The following is a 16,135-nucleotide window of genomic DNA, read 5'->3' as shown; positions in this document are numbered from 1 at the left end:
AGGTGAGTGTGAGGATGTGAGAGCAATGTGGTGTGTGAGGGGGGGGGGAGTGTCCCAGGGCCACTGATCTGGCAACCCCAGTGGAAAGTTTTTTTTAAAACTTTTTTTTAGGGAGCCCTAGACATTTTTTTGTAGATGGGCACAAAACCTGTAGTTATGCCACTGAATTGCCCTCTTCTGGTTCTCCCTGCATCTGGGCTCAACCAGCCTCCATCCCAGTATGGGTAAAATAAAAATATAACATTGTGGAATGCTTCCAGAGAAGCACTGGTATATGGGATTTTTTTTAAAATAAAAAAATGATATTTTTTTACTTTGCATTTCCTAGTGATATTCACAGAGCAAAAAGTATTCTCTAACATTGCCCTTTGAACCCATAACCTATAACTGGTCACCCACACAATTTTAATTCGTGGTAAAAACTGGTAAGAGAGAATATATAAATCATACTTCTTGTACAGCAAATAGTATTATATTAACCTTTTACACTTGGCACCGCTGCAAACGTAATTGCTCTCAGAAGTTTAATGACCAAACAAGCAATGCAAGCACAGTCTATAAAAGAACACGATGTCTCTCCTATCTTTTTTTCAGCAACTCCGGTATGATCTTTTGCAGCGTACTTGAAATGTATAATAAATGATTTAAGTGAACCTTTTTACCGCCTTCAGAAAAATCTTAAAGATTGTTTATTTTAATGTTCTATCACATTTTCCGACTCGAAATTCATGCCACCGCATTACTTTGTATTTCATGAATGCATTAGGATTTGCATTTTCAGATGTACACTATTTAAAAAAAAATTTTTATTTATCATTAAATAATAAAACGTGAACTAATTTAACAGAAAATATTGTTTTACTTCAGTTTCTGAATTTGCATGTGGTAATATTTAGCAGGCCATTGTTTTCAAAGACCTGCCTCAGTCAGTATATTATTTGCATGCTGTTCACACTTCCAGGTGATTTGGTGCCTGTGATGGGAGACAGGGACTCTTTCATAGCATCAAGCACCATACAGGACCCAGAAATCAAATAGACAGCTGTTAATTTCAGCTGGAATCAACAGACTCAACACAATTTCCCCAACAGAGCTATACTCACACCACACAGGGAATACAGGGGGAATCCTAGCAGTCCTAGGTGCCCAGCGCCACCAAAATGGCTTACTTGGAGCAGCTCTCACTCCCGTGGGGGATCGAGAACTCCAGACAGAACTGTCTGCAAGATGAAAGCAGGCACGTTTAAATCTCCCGCTTCAGAAAGGCATGCCACACATCTTGCGTGTCTCTGGCACAGCCTCGGTGAACACCAATTACTCCATCTCCACGCCTGGAAAGGAATGATCTGTGGGACTAAGATCGGCCGGCCTTTTTCTAGATTCCTGTCTACATATGAAATCATGGAGAAAGTGGATGCTACGTGTAGGACCAATAACAGCACGGATGCTATTGGGGACCAATTGCAGAGCTGAGGTACACACAGTAGGTTAACCAGGGCTGTGGTAAATTCAAACCAACTAACCCCTAATGCCTCAGTCAGTTGGGCCTTAAAACCTTGGGGTCCAGTTTCAGCACGATACCTCCTATGGAGATTGATGACTCAGTCTGACCTGAACAATGACCCTGCCTTCAGAGTCACAGTTCCCAAGGACTGTGTACACACCCGTCCCCCTCCAGTCCCAGCAATAGCCATTTCTCCAGACGTGGGCTGAAAAAATGGTTTCTCTCTATCCTGCATGTCCAGAGACCATGGCTATGGTTTAAAACACATTTTTATGCTTGTAGTTACATTAAACACCGAAAATAAAGGTTTACACGTACATTCACATAATATATTTGGCCAGATGAGCCACAATAGTCACAGTGCCTAACAAATAATCTTTTGGAACTGCTATTAATTTATGGAGTGCTGTACTTTGGCTATTTAGGATATTTTGTCTAAGATCAGAGAAACACCTATAGAGATTTGAAACATAACAGTTCTCTTCATGTTTTTCTATTGTTAAATTGCCCCATGAGGAAGATTCTTATTTAATCAATGTAATACAGTATACATTTGGGCAGGCTTTTTTCAGCATGTGAATTCTGTATTTTTAGTAGGCAGATATAACACAATGTCTGTTAGTCTAAGGATCTGCCCCTGAGGCTCAGGAGAGATTTTCCAGCCTCTTTGCTTCAACAACCAGAACAAACATGAACATGGAGAATAATCATGAAAAGCCTAGCGAAAAAGTAGTGTGTACACCAGGCAGCCACACTTCTTAAAGAAATCTGTTCCGTTTTAGGTTCACTTGAATGAAGGGAAATACAATAAACAAATACAGTAATTAAATGAAATACCAATTCAAGTAGAGAAAAGGTAAGATCGATGCTGCAGCCACTCAAAAGGGACAGGGACTCACCAGGATGATTTTAAAAGCAGGGAATTTTTTATTAAACTACATGAAGGGAACACTCAGGACAAACGAAAATGGGGAAACCTCCTCCCACGCGTTTCGGGCATAAATTGCCCTTTCTCAAGGAGTATTACGTTAGCAGTGGGAGGGAGCTATTTAAACCTCCCACAAGCTTGTTAGTAGGTGTGCAACACCTGAATCAATTAGTAAATCTAAAATAGCAATTGCAAAGACTGAAAACACATTTACATAAAAGACATTGAAGTGGATATCTATACAAAGACACAAAGATATGGAAATATATATATATAGATAGATATACTTTTAAAGAGAATACAGTTGTAGTGAAATTCTTGATATATCTACTCCAAAAATTGTTTGTATCATAAAATAATAAATGTTAGCATATTAAGAATCCTAACATCCAAATTGTATAACACAAGAAGTGTTAGCACATGGTGGATATACAGTTGCATCATAATTATTTAATGTTTGGAGTACTGTAGATATGATGTTATTGTTAATCTTTTAAATTCTCCATATATAAACATATTTGTATGAATCTTAATCAACATAAATTACTTCATGTTTATCATTATATATTATATATCTATCTATCGTAGAGAACTACATATCATATTATGAAACATCTATACATTCTCATTTGTATTACATAAAACATGAATATAATGGCAAGATAAAAATGTAATATCTAGCCATTAATCTTGGTCTAAGCGGACCAGAGGGGGGGGAAGGGAGGGAGGGAGGAAACAGAGGGGAAAGAGGGGGGAAGGGAAGGGGGGGGTGAGGAGAAGAGAAGGGGGGGGGGAAGGGAAGGAAGAAGGGGAAGAAAAGCAGATAACCAGGGTTTAATTGGAGAAAAGCTTTAAGACCCCATTCTGTATTGAGATCCTTTGGGATGATTGTATCAATAGTAAAAATCCAAAAAGCTTCTCTTTGATATAAGATTTTAGAAATATCTCCTCTACGTATATGTGGTTTAATGCGTTCTAAAGCAATACATTTAAAGTTTTTTAGGTTTCCATGTTGGCAGTCTTAAAAGTGATTAGAGACTGGATCAGTGATATTCATATTTTTTATATGTCTCATGTGTTCTAGCATCCTTATTTTGAATGCTCTACTGGTAAGTCCCACATATCTTTTATTGCACCCGCATGTGATCATATAGATCACATGGTCAGTATTGCAATTGATGAAGGAGAGAATTTTAAACTCTTTGTTATTTTCACTATTGCTGAAAATATTAGATTTTTGAACATATTGGCAGATTTTGCATTTTCCACATAGGAAACAACAGAAAAAAGTATTTTTATTAGCATCATTTTTGTTTGTAGAGACCATGCTAGGTGAAACCATATTTCCTAAGGTGTGAGCCCTTTTGAATACAAATTTTGGATCCATAGCAGCCATATCTTTCAAAAGTACATCAGTATTTAAAATCTTCCAATGTTTCTTAATTATGGATTTAATATTGATTGACTGTGTACTAAATTGCGTGATAAGAAATGGTGGTTCAGATGTATCTGATTTGGAATCATGACTATTTTGAGTCTGTTTAACATGAGAAAAAGTAGATAGATCTGTATTGATCAAGTGATCTCTAGGTATATCTCTTGCTCGAATATAGGACTGCTGTAAGTTACCAGTGTCATAACTCCTTGTACAGAGTCTTTCTGTGAGGTCTTGGGAGCTAATGTCATAGTCATCTAAAGTGGAACAATTCCTATGAAGACGCAGGAATTGTCCATATGGCAAACCTTTTATGAGATTGGGATTGTGACAACTGGACGCATGTAACAAAGTGTTACGAGAATGTTGTTTCCTATATATTTTGGTATATACTTGCATGTCCAAACCGTCATAAAGGCACGAGTCAAGAAATTGATGTGATGTTGGTGATAGTGATGTGTGAAAGTGAGGTTGTAAGTGTTGGTGTTAAGATAAAAAAAAAGTTGTGTAATTCAGTGACAGTGCCAGACCAGACAATGATGAGATCATAAATGCACCGGTGGTAAGTGACTATGTGTTGTCGATAAGGGTTTCTATCTCCAAACACGTGGGTCTCCTCCCACCAACCCATGAATAGGTTGGCATAGGAAGGCGCAAATGATGACCCCATTGCTGTACCACGTGTCTGGAGATAGAAACCCCCATCAAACATAAAATAGTTATGAGTGAGAAGGAACCGGTGTGAAATAATGGTGTAAAGAGAGGCTACATCTAGTGTGACCCAAAGAAATTGAGGTGCCCAAGTGAAATTAGATGAGGCTCCGGATTCTTTTCCTGAAAAAGATACACCAATTCAAGTAGACGATAATCATATCTACAATATTTAACTATCATCTTTTTCTTTCTTAATAATAATACGTTTTTCATATGACGCCTTTCTCCCAAATTACAGTATAGTGTGTGGTACGCAGCACATAGTAAATTTTACAGACCCAGTACCTGTCAGGATCAACTTACAACCTATGTTTATGGAGTCTGAGGCACGGGGAGATAAAGTGACTTGCCCAGGTTTACGAAGACCTGACACCAGGAATTGAACCAGGTTCCCCTGATTCAAACTCAGTGTCATTGTTTACAGCCTCAGTGTCTTTACTCACTGAGCCGCTCCTTCCTAAAAATACAAATATCTATCAACAGATTTTCTTTTTTTTTTTTTAAGCTGTGTTTTGATTTGTAGGTTTGTTGAAGAGGGAAGATTGAAAGTAGAACTCAAAAAAAAATATTAAGGATTAGAGATGGGCGAATTTTGTTTGCCAATTTGGATGAGAGAGAGAGAATGCCTTTGCTGAAAAAGGAGCACACCTAAGCGATATGCTAATTGCCATGCAAAGTATATTTAAATGAGTCCCATCCCACGTTTTCTAAAAGGATTTCCATACTAACTGTGTGGAGTTGATAATAAGCCTAAGACACCAACCTAATTGCTGGTATTGTGTCAGACCCAACAGGACTAGAACCCACGACCGTCTGCAGATTCTAAAAAATCTGTCCGGATTGCAGCCAATGGCAAATTTGAATGAATCTGCTCGGATATTCAAGTATGAAATCTGCATGTGGAGTCTGGTGTGCAGAACGGATTTTGGCAAAATGATCCGTGGAATTTTGTGAACTGAATTTTGACACTTTCACCCAATCTCTATTAAGGATGTGTACTGTATGAGAATTTCTACATTTTAGACATTAAACTAATATTAGTATTTTGCATACTAAAGAATGATTTGACATCTCACTCTAATCTGAGACCTAGAGACTGGTACTGAAATATTCCTCTATGGTTAAGAAGGTGTGGGCAAAATGAATCAAATACAATCTATCTGGTGGTAATTTCCTAAATAAAAATGTCTGCAATAAGATCAAAAGACTGATTTCCAATACCTGGAGTTCTCTCTTAAGAAGTATATTTATTAAACTGCCCTAGTGCTGATAAATGCACTATCCCACGGAAACTTCCATTACTTCAATGGGATTCTTTGTCCGATAGTGTCCTGATTCTCACTATCGCAGATTAATGAATGACCCCCTTACTGTATCTTTTGGCTGGTCACTGATATGAATTTATTGAGGAATAGCCCGCTCAATCAAATCCAAGTCACTACCAGAAACCAACTGTATAAGAGCTCAAATCTGAACGTCTTCCAAAGCATCTAACATAAGCCAGGTTATTAAAGACTTGGAAGTCATCCAGATGGAAAAATGTATCAGTTACAGTACATAAAAATACCCAGTAACAAATTAGTAGCCTCAATTGTTATATGTGAGTTCATTCACGGTGCCAAGCTTTGTATATACTGAAAGATGTTTTAATGGAAGAGCATACAGTATATTTCTTATCAGGCCACATATATCAAAATACTTGGCATCAATGTCCCCCTTAAAGCACCAGAAAAGATATGAGGTGACAAAGGAGGAAGTATTCTTCGTGCATATTAAAATGGCCTGTATAGGTCAGTTCTCAATAAGCAAGGAAAATGTTGGGTCTGAGCTGGTATTAACCTAGTCTTCATTTCCACATGGACAATATAGGTACCAATTCACCTCTTCACAGCCATGTTATTGCTTTATCACAATGTGGCTGCATTTAGCATTTAATATGTGGTTTTCTTTTCGCTTTACCTGCATACATGTAGAAAAAGTCTCATTTGAATGTTGTGTCTGTCTTATTCTTTTTTTTAAGTTTCTTGAATCTAAAATCAAGCAGTGAACTGTAGTGTTTTCCTCTTTTAAGGTTAACGCCAGTGTTTATCTCTTGTCTGGTACATGTATGTCAATGTAAAATCTGTTTCCCAGGTTGTGCAGTAAACCAAGATATATCTGGATAATTCATACTATAAAGATAATGTCTTCATTGCATTTTAATTATGATGTACTTTTCTAGCATATTGCTTTCAAGTGAATTCACATCACTGAAGTACTAAAAATCTCATTACACTTGACCTCATTAAAAATGTAAAAATCAGACGTGACTAACTGAAGACAAAGGTAGTGGATAATTTTCTCAACAGGGCATGAAGAATATGCACACACTTCTAAGTCAATGCCATTGCTATTGTTAACCACATAACACATGATAAGTCCTGGGGTATGGTTATTTGTTAATTTAGAAATTTGATATTAAAACTTTACATAATTTTTATTTATATTTTGAAAAGATTATCCATGTTTATGCCATACAATACCAAACCATTGTTACTAATTTATTTTCTTGTTTATTTGAAATGCAAGCAAAAGTTATGACATATCCAAGGTACATTATGTAGCCTCTTATTGTGCTACAAGTGCACTCAATGGATATTTAAAGCTGCAGACCAAGCAATATCCTACACGTGTGTTTTTATAATTAAATCAATTCGGCACTATGAGAAAATACTTATAGCATTTAAAAAAACAACGATTCTGAATGACATTTTGAATGTATTATAATGTAACAAGCATTTTTTGTTTCAATAGCAACCATTTACATAGTCACACCCCCTTCCTCTTTGGAACAGCCTTTGGCACACCCCTTTTTGAGTCCTGCCCTCTCTCTAGCAGTGCACCAATTGTATCTAGTTACTGCCTGGTCACATGATCTTCACAACATAACTCTACATCTTTTGTCCTCTTCTACTACACTGAAAGCCATTTAGTGAACCCCCAAGGCAATTATCGCAGATCGATCACAGGAGACCAGATCGATCAGCAATTTAGCTAATTACTTATCATTATTTGGATTGTATTGATGCACATATTATTATTAAAAGGGAAAAACGGTAGCTTGGACTGCTGCTTTAACCTTATATAAAGCCAAGCTCCTTATATTATCCCAAAGCCCATTTTAGTTACCTGCAAGTACTGAATTACAATAAGAACATTAAAGTGATTAAACATGCCGCCATCATACAGAAAACAACACAGATTATAATTTAAGATGTGCTATATCTGGTATTTAAATGCAGATAATCACCGGAGAGTAATTATGTACTCTGCCTTATTTTATTCAAACTAATCAGTGCCAGAGCAGAGAATGATTACAGCGAATACAAAGGATCATATAAATATTCTTGTAATACAGTCTGTTGACACATTGTAATAATTTTGAGATTTGACAACGTTTTCTACATAAAGATTGCATGGGCATGTTGAATGTGCTCATCTTTTTCAGTCTATATTGCCAGTTTTTCCCATTGGTTGGTTATGGGGGATGGCTGAAGTAATTGTTTTAATACTAGTCTCTAGATCTCAGGTTAGAGGAGATGTCAGATAAATCTTTAGTAGGCTCTCTTTGATTAGCCAGATTGGAGATTAAATATTCAGCAGGTGGGAGTTACTGGGTGTGTGCCGAGTTACCATTGGTTGGAGCACGGGGTCTGATGGGTATTTTTTGCCGATGTTTGTCTTGTGTTTATGTTCTCTTTGACAAAGCACGGGGTACCGTGCGAAACGCGTCAAAGTGGTTTTTGGGGCTGTCGGGTGTCAATAAAGCCAACACTTGAGCGTCATTACCCTAGTCTGTGTCCTTACCTGCGTGGGAGTTGCACTGTTTTGTTTTTTTTGGATTCTTTAGTAGGCTAAATACTACTAAGAGTTTAATGTCTAAAATTTAGAAATTCTCATACATATCCTTATTCCAGTGTTTTTCAACAGGAGTTCCTAGGAACCCTTGGGTTCCCATGGGCACCCCTAAAGGATTCTCTGCAATTTTCAGGTCATTTGACAAGTCCAGAAGAATTTACAATGCATGGGATCTCACACGCGCTATAACAGAGGGTTGGGGTTCTTCAGAATTTCACATAGTGTTCCTTCACTAAAAAAAGGTTGGCAAATACTGTATTAATATATTGTTCATGAGTTCTACTTTCAAACTCCCTCTTCAACAAACATAAAAATCAAAACACAGCTAAATAAATCTGTTGATAGATATTTGTATTTTTACCTACTGTAGAGTTGGCTTCAATATACAGAGAAGAGAAAATTGCCTAGCAACAGATTGTGTCTTAAGGCGGCAAAACGAGCAGCTATTTTTTCTCCCATTTCTGTTATTATTTTGACATTGGATTGAAGCTGGGGTTCTCTGGAGCTGAACCCCATTAATTTAAGCTCTGGGGACCCCCTGTTTCCTGAGATACTTACCTCCGTATGGGGTGCTGGTAGATGCTCCGCTTGGCTAGCTGTGTTCATGTAATGGTGGATTTTCAAAGATCCCAAGTCCTGGGGGCCAATAGGAAGCTGTGACATCATCAGGTGGGACTTCCTATTGGCCCACGTGATGCGGGAGCTTTAAATGTTGCTGAGATACCAGCACCTCCTTTGGAGGTAAGTATTTGAGGAAGTAAGGGGTTCCCAGACATGCATTTAATGGGTTCACCTCCAGAGACCCCCTGCTTCAATCCCATGTAAAAAAAAGTTTAAAATAAAAAGTTTAATAAAAAAAAATGTTGCTTGGATTGCTCCTTTAAAAAGTACAAAGTTAAATTCCCCAAAAGTCAAAATAGTATTTGTATTGTCTAAAAACAAAGTGCACCAACAACCATTCAACCACCCAGACAAGGTACATACAAAATCGTTTTTGATAGAAATGTTTACTATAGCCTTACAAATAACATACAAAGCTATACTAGCAAATTAATTGCCTGCTTTACAATGGAGAATTAGTTAGCACAAAAAACAAACATACACATGTAGCCAACATTATTATACCCTCTGGCATGCAGGAGAGGTCTCTAGTCCTGTCCCAGTCTCACACAGGGCTGGTTCAAAACAATAGAAGATAGATTGGTGTAAATCTCGCACACCTTATTCCCAATTAACGCTCCATGGCTCAGTTTTTGTAGAGGTGCTGAGTGCTGTTAATCAGCGGCTGCTAATATAATCGTAAAACCTTGAAGATAATGCACTCAGGACTTAGTAACAAAAATAAAAAGTTTCATTGAAGTCAATGTTTAGGTGCTTTAACCACACCTTCGTCAGGACAGAGGTGTTACAGCAACAAAACCTTGTCTTTTTTTTTTTGCAAAGTCTGGAGTGCGTTATCTTAGAGATGGACACTTTTTTTTGCCGAATTTGGATCCACAGTGGATCAGTCGGTTCCTTTGGTCCGCGGATCAATCACAAAAAGGGCGATTCGTGTTTTGTGGATTTTTAATTAATATTTATTTATTTATAAACATGTTTTAAAAGGAAGTAATACATTGAGAGTTACTTCTCGTTTTCAAGTATTTCCTGGGCATAAAGTTAAGACAAATAATACATGGTTACAAATACAGTTACATAAGTGAACAGGGTATACTGTACATTATATACAAGACATAGCATGCACAGCTAGAGATTATAAATATTATAGGCGTATGTAACAGTTACTGACCAGATTAAAATGTGAGACAGCTTTAGTTTTGAAATAATTTAAACTGGTGGCGGCAGTGAGAGTCTCCGGTAGATTGTTCCAGTTTTGGGGTGCACGGTAAGAGGAGGAGCGGCTGGTTACTTTGCTGAACCTTGGGACCATGAACAGTCTTTTGGAGTCAGATCTCAGATGATAAGTGCTGCATGTGGTAGGGGTGAGGACCTTATTCAGATAGAAGGGTAGCTTGCCCAGGAAGTATTTTAAGGCAAGACAGGAAAGATGACCTTTGCACCTAGACTCAAGTGATGCACAATCTCGTTCTATGAGCATCTCGCAGTGATGTGTGCTGTAGTTGCATTGGAGAACAAAATGGCATATTGAATTGTAGAGGGGGGTCAAGTTTGTTAAGGTGGGTTTGGGGTGCTGAGTCGTTTACTATGTCCCCATAGTCTATAATTGGCATTAGCATCTGCTGTGCGATACGCTTTCTAGATGAAGGGACAGTGAAAGCGTCCGCTTTCTGACCATCAGGCTTAGGGAGAATTTGTTCCTGTAAAGTATACCTTGTTTGGCATAGGTTTTCGATGTCAGGGTATCACTGTGCAACCCAAATGTTAAATGGGAGTCAAACCATATGCCCAAGTATTTAAAACTAGTAACAGGAGTTAGGGTGGTGTTAGCGTTGATTCTGATCTGAAGCTCAGTCACTGGAAGCTTAAAAAAATTAGCCCTGGTCCCAAATACCATTGTTACAGTCTTGTCAGTGTTTAAAAACAGTTTGTTTTGGGAAATCCAATTTTCAAGTCTCAAAAAGTCAGATTGAAGTATGTGTTAAAGGTCGGAGAGGCTATGGCTGTGTGCATATAAGATGGTGTCATCTGCATAAATGTGTATTGAAGCTTCCTTTCAAGTTGTAGGAAGACCATTGATGAACACTGAGAAGAGTAGGGGCCCCAGAACAGAGCCAGTTGATATCCAAGGGGTTGGAGTTACAGCCTGAGATGGACCAATTACCAGTACACGTCGCAGATTCTACAACCCGTGGATGGATTTGTAGAATCCAATCCACGGGTTCAGCAATCTGTTCTTAAGAATCCGCCAATAGATTGCTGAATCTGCGGAGTGGATTCTACAAATCCGTCCACGGGTTGTATCCAATGGCGGTTTTTGATTAATCCGAGCAGATTTAAACCGACCGAATCTATTTCCGGATTTTACATGGCAAAACGGATTTTGGTGGGAAAATGCAAGAAAATCTGGGAAACGAATTTGTGTGGTATCCCCGTTTTAAAGAAAAACTGCCTCTGAGCTCTAAATCCAGCATTGAGCTGGTTAACTGCAGCCACTCAATTAGCCAGTCTACAATATTTTTTTTACATTTAATAAATGGTTCTTGGGAACCTTTTTAACTTGCACGAGTTAGTCTATTGTCCATTGGATGAAATTCAATGTAACGTCGGTCCGTGAGAGATTCTGCTATCCAGATACTCCGCACAGTCTGAAAATACTCACCAGATACTCAAAAATGGAAAATGAGCAGGACGTGCCAGGCAAGTACACGATTTAACGTTAGTTGACCAAATGACGGACTGTGATGTATATTAAAAGTGTATTAGAATCACCAGGGCCGCCGAGAGCCGGTTCGGGTCCCACTGAAAAAAAAGTTTTGAGCTCCCCAGCAGCTCTTTTCTTTCCCGCACCTAGCTTTGGCACCCGCCTCCTTGCGGCCTACCTCCTTACCCTTTTGAACTGCAGCATCAAATGATGCCATGGATATCTCCAACGTGATGACTCACGGCGTCGCGTCGCCATGGTAAAGCGACGTCATGACGTCATTTGACGCTGCAACATCAAGTTGCCATGGGACGCCATGTGATGTCACGTTGGTAACGTCCACGGTGTCATTTGACGCTGCATTTCAGAAGGAGGCCGCCATTTAGCAAGGAGGCGGCCACCACAGCTACAGCTGCGACACACTTTATTCGAGCAAATACCCAGTATGTACCTGGCAGATACCTGGAATGCGCCGCTGCTCACCTCTGACAAGCCCCGTTGCGTTTGCCTTCCAGCCATGGTTCATGCCTGGCTGACGGGCGGCTTATCTGTTAAATGATAATGATTAGGATTTAATAGGCTGCAATGCTTCGCGTGTCTACCAGATGGCATAAATTCATGAATTGTAATGCAGTATATATATATATACTGTGCAGTATTGCAGCCAGCGGGAATAAAATGCTTCAATCCCTGCCTGGAAAATAACGCAATGCACTCGGGCAGAAAACAGTCACAAACCTCAATACACCCGGGTATACCCGAATTCGTGGGACTAGCCAAGCTCAAATAAAGTGTGTCGCCAGTGTAAGTGCCTTCCCATCAGGCCTGGTAGGCCAGAGAGCGCGGCATATGTATATATAGTTGGGCCCGTGCCCCCTTCTGGACCAACGTAACCTGTTAATTTGTACTGGCAATCCCCCCCACCACCACCTCTCGTCTGCCCCGAGAATCACATAGGAACAGTGAAAGGGTTAAAATAAAGGCCAGAGTCTCCAAGCCTCCATCTTGTCAGGAACACCATTTCTGCCTGAACTTTTCCCTGAACTAAGGCCGTTTTATCAGCTTTCGACAGTTATTGTCAGAAAAACAGCACTGTTCTGTTGTCTGGACGCCAGTACTGTGTTTTCTTGGAATCGGCTTGGCCCCCACTTTTGCTTATAGAAACCAAGGCTATAGATAATGTGTATGAGTGGAAAAATCCCAGCTAGGCTGTCATTTTAGTCATATGCTAATATTGTTACCCCTCTAATTTACACCTCTAATTAACACTTTATTTTCCTGTATAAATAGCATTGCTTTTCCGCAATAAAGTTGAGATGAAGAATCAGAATCACACTCTCTGTGTCTCTTCCTTCATATTCCGAGCACTCGTATGTCATCAGATCAGATTCCAACAGCCCAGGGCGTGGTTAAGTCTCCCCGGGTCGAGCAACACTGTTTCAAGTCACGGCCGGCTGACCTGAGGTCCCCGGCCCATATTGAGTTTAAGAACCTTACAGGTGCCCGGGACAACCTGAGGTCCCTGGCCAATTTTAACTGGCAAGAACCCAACAAACAGGTTTTTATGTTTAATGTTATTTACAGTGCTGGTCCCAGGACATACTTCAAAACGAGAGGTAAAGCTCAATGTATTACGTCCTGGTAAAACATTTTATAAATAAAGAAATAACCTATACATGTACTTTTTTTTGCCACTAGGGATTCAGAGTAAAAAAAACAAGCACGTAAAATAACTTATTCCACAGTGGATTTAGGTGTTCTGCCATAACTGATGTGACAATAATTTGAATATGATTTGCTCCTGTTTCTTAGTTTGTTTTCTCGCTGTTGCTGTCATGCATTCGATTACATTCATCATCCCCTTTTGCTGTCATTTACATAGTGTGACATCCCCTGGCATTTCTTATACATTGAAACTCACTTAACACTGACACTTTGCCTCTTGTTACTTTGTGATTGAAATGCTACCTTACATGGTATGTTGAATTTTTTTTTTCTAGCCTTACCGAAGACATGGGGCTGCTTTCGCTTCTTCATTCTTTACACCATATGGGAAATGAGTGATGGCCAAATAATACCGTAGCAAAGACAAAGAGGGCATAGGGAGCAGTCTCATTTTTATTTATCAAGCACTATCCTGAGTCCTTTTACTGCTAGAAAAACCTGCAGCGCGTCAGGGCTCTGTTAGCAATAAAAAATGGGCCATTACTGGGGGCAGATAACTTGGATAGGTCAGCAGCTCTAAGGCAAGAAAATCTTCACGCAGAAGCTCTAGAGCAGGGGTAGCCAACTCCAGTCCTCAAGAGCTACCAACGGGTCATGTCTTCTGGATATCCCTGTTTCAGCACAGGTGGCTCAATCAGTGGCTCAGCTATGAACATGTCAGGTCTTCAGGATATCCCTGCTACAGAATAGGTGGCTCAATAAAGTGAGCCACTGATTGAGCTACCTGTGCTGAAGCAGGGATTTCCTGAAGACTTGACCTGTTGGAAGCTCTTGAGAATTGCAGTTGGCTACCCCTGCTATAGAGGTTAGGGATAGGTGATGGAAGGTGCCCAGATAAAACAAATTATATAATTACTGTATGTACAGTCCCTGTGGCAACTTACAGGTTTCCGGCAATAGTCATTTTTTTCTTTCTCATTAACGAGTTTGTTTTAGATTTTGCAAAGGAAATATGTCCTTATCTTGCTAATATTTTAGCAAAACAAGAAATGAAGCAATAATTGGACATTATTTCTTAGAAGAACAAAGGTAAATTGCACGATCAATTACATTTCATAAGTGAAAATGTGTTATATTATAAAGTATTTACTTTGACTCCACTGTTTAGGCTTTAATCACCTTTTTTAGCTTCTTGTACTTAACCTGATACATTATTCAATCTATTTCCTCAGAGCGAGCTCATTTTTCAGAATGATATATTGCTGGCACTGTCAATTGATGCCAATTTATGTAAGTATTTTTTTTCTATTATTGATTTGCCTTTAAAATGCACTATTCTTTTTTTTTTTTTTAAATCCCCTTTCTCCCTATTCTACTAAAAATGGAATTTGCACACGGTCGAGCTTTTCCAAACATACTTTACACATCCAATCCTCTTGAAATCCTGAGTATGTTATGTTTTTTTTTCCACCCGCTATAGGGGTTATTTGAAATGAACCATTTTTAATATTGCAAGTGTCTTGGTGGGTTCTCATTCTTCAATCATTGGTTTAAAGAGGTAATGCAAGCAATATCCTACATATGTGTTTTTAAATAATTCAGTTCTGTAGTATTAGATAATCATTTTTAAATTGTTCATTCTTTAATTTCTCAACTCTTAATGTTATTTTTTTTAATTAATTTTAATACACTGATCATCATTTAATATCTATAGCAGGTTTTTTTCCCCAGCAGTGCAAGATGTTTGTAACACTTTCCTATTTGTGATCATTTGTTGCCAATATTCTCAGCAGTTTGAGCTGCATACTGTAACAATAAATAATGTTGCCTTAGAAATATAAGGATATATTGTAGCTGCTGAGTTTCACTGACAGAAAAATTGATTGAAAGGCAGACATTTAGTGAACCCTGGGAAGCACAGATCTTTGCTGATCGATCAAGGGAGAACTAATTGATTGGCAGTTTAGGTAATTCGTTTTCAATAAATGTAATGAAAGGCTGCATATATTAAAACAATATATATATATATATATATATATTATTATTTTTAAGTGCCGCTTGGATTGACTTTTTAAAAAAGCATATCATTAGAAATCCACAATTTCCTTGTTTCATGATAAAACTATGAAAGTGTGCTATATTTTTTCTCTGAAGTAAATGATTATCAGCTACTGCTTCCCAGGAGGAAACTGTATGAATGGTGTAATCTTGGGGTAAGTCATGAGCATTTATTTGAATGAATATGAAGAGTGATACATTATGAGCAGGTTATTTAATCCTTCAGTCTGTGATAATGGAGCTTGCTGCACTAAAGATCCTTTAGAATTCAATCCTTTTCTCTCTTTCTCAAGGAAACAAGCAATGGCAACACATTAGCTAAGATAAATGACTGTGAACTTAGTCAGACAAAAAAAAAGTGACAACAATATTTTTGGATGAATCAGCTATAAGAATCATTACAAGGAATGTAACAAAAGTTGCAAAAGGGCAATCAAATTAGCAAAAATTGACAATGAAAAAAGGATTGCAATTGAAAGTAAGATAAATCATAAACAGTTATTTAAGTACATTAATTACAATTACAAAATAATTACAAAATAAAATATAGGACCCTATGACTGGCCCCCGATGGCATACATCCAAGAGTTCATAAGGAGCTAAGTGCAGTAA

The sequence above is a fragment of the Ascaphus truei genome, chromosome 16, assembly GCF_040206685.1.
Source record: "Ascaphus truei isolate aAscTru1 chromosome 16, aAscTru1.hap1, whole genome shotgun sequence".
Lineage (NCBI taxonomy): Eukaryota > Metazoa > Chordata > Amphibia > Anura > Ascaphidae > Ascaphus > Ascaphus truei.
The sequence above is the reverse complement of the archived record's forward strand: the minus strand, read 5'-3'. Positions refer to the sequence as shown.